Source organism: Cupressus sempervirens, chromosome 8, assembly GCF_028749045.1.
Source record: "Cupressus sempervirens isolate cs-2001-9-10 chromosome 8, ASM2874904v1, whole genome shotgun sequence".
In the NCBI taxonomy this organism is placed as follows: domain Eukaryota; kingdom Viridiplantae; phylum Streptophyta; class Pinopsida; order Cupressales; family Cupressaceae; genus Cupressus; species Cupressus sempervirens.
The window spans coordinates 811237960-811239731 of NC_143125.1; positions in this window are offsets into that span (position 1 = coordinate 811237960).

The following is a 1772-nucleotide window of genomic DNA, read 5'->3' on the forward strand; positions in this document are numbered from 1 at the left end:
TCTGCAAGATAAGTTGTATGTTGTAGTCAAGTCAAGATTTTCTAATACTCTTTGGCAATTGTATTAGATCTAAAAATCCTATGGACTTAGGTTGGCCTAATAGAAATTTGTAAATCCTTTAATAGGGTGACATTCCAAGTGAATGCTCTAAAGTCCTTTAACCAAACTCACTTCTAATAGGGTGGTTAAATCCTCTAACAAGGTCACATTTAATAGTGCGTTGTAAGCCTTTAACAGGGCAAGCCTTTCACAGGGCATCACTTCAGAAGGGTGATAATTGGGTAGCATGTTACTGGTGGTTTTTTCCAAATTGGGTTTCCACGTAAATCATTGTGTCATGTGTTTATTTCTTATGTGTTATACTTACATGTTGATTTATAGCAACTTACTGATTAGATAAGTTAAAGCTTGGATGAATGAATGACTGAATGGGTTCACTACACTTAGTGAAAAGTTTGAATAGGACATTTGGACCTTGAATAACTAATTCATGCCCCCTCTCAATTATTCTAAAGTAATTTTAACATTTACCAGGCCTAAAATGTGTTAATATGGATTTCTGTGAAAGTTGTGTGTATGGAAAAAAAAAAGAGTGAGTTTTGTAAAGTCTAGGAAAGAAAACAAAAAGGAGAAATTAGAGCTTGTGCATACAGATGTATGGGGACTGGCTCAGGTATCTTCCCTTGGTGGCTCTCATTATTATGTTACATTTATTGATGACACAACTAGAAAATTATCAGTTTATTTTCTTAGATAGAAATCTGATGTATTTCAAACTTTTAAGAAATGGAAATGCTTGGTTGAAAATGAGACTAGTAAGAAATTAAAATGTCTTAGATTTGATAATGGTGTTGATTATTGTAGTGATGGATTTGAAGATTATTGCTCCACTAATAGTATTCGTAGATAGAAAATTGTTCCAAGGACTCTACAGGAAAATGGAGTGGCTGACCGCATTAAGAAGACTATAATGGAACGTGCAACGAGCATGACGTTGCATGGTAGGTTATCCTTACACATATGGGTGGAGGTTGTCAATACTATTGTATATTTTATTAATAGAGGTCCCTCTACTACTTTGGGCTATGGTATTCCAGAGGAAGTATGGACTGGTACGAAGGTGAGTTATTATTTTCTCAAAACCTTCGATTGTGAAGCATTTTCTCACAGAGATTCTGAAAATAGAATCAAGCTAGAAGCTAAGTCAAAGAAATGTGTATTTGTTGGATATGGAATTAATGAATTTGGTTATAGGATTTGGGATTTAAAAATTCATAAAATTTTAAGAAGCAGGGATGTCATATTCAATGAGAAAGTGTTGTACAAATATTTGTTGCAGCAACATGAGAAGAAAGAAGATGATTATGTAGTGCTAGATGATACTCCAAAAGCTGATGTTCTTGTCATTCCTCATGATGTGCAACAACCAAAACAACAAATACCACACACACCAGTAAATGTTAGATGGTCAACAAGGCAAATTAGACCTCCAAAAAGATTCTTTCCTTCTTTGTATTCAATTTTACGTATTGATGCTGGTGAACCTGAATGTTATGATGAAGGTATGTAAGGGGATACTAAGATTTGATGGGAGTCTGCAATGAAAGATGAAATGGACTCTTTGTTGAAGAATAAGACATGGGATTTATACAAGTTGCTTGTAGGTAAAAGAGCTTTATAGAATAAGTGTAAGGAAACTTGGCAACAAAGAATATAATCGTTTCCACATAACCCATAATAGATCTGAAATAAATACGGAATTAAAATCCACA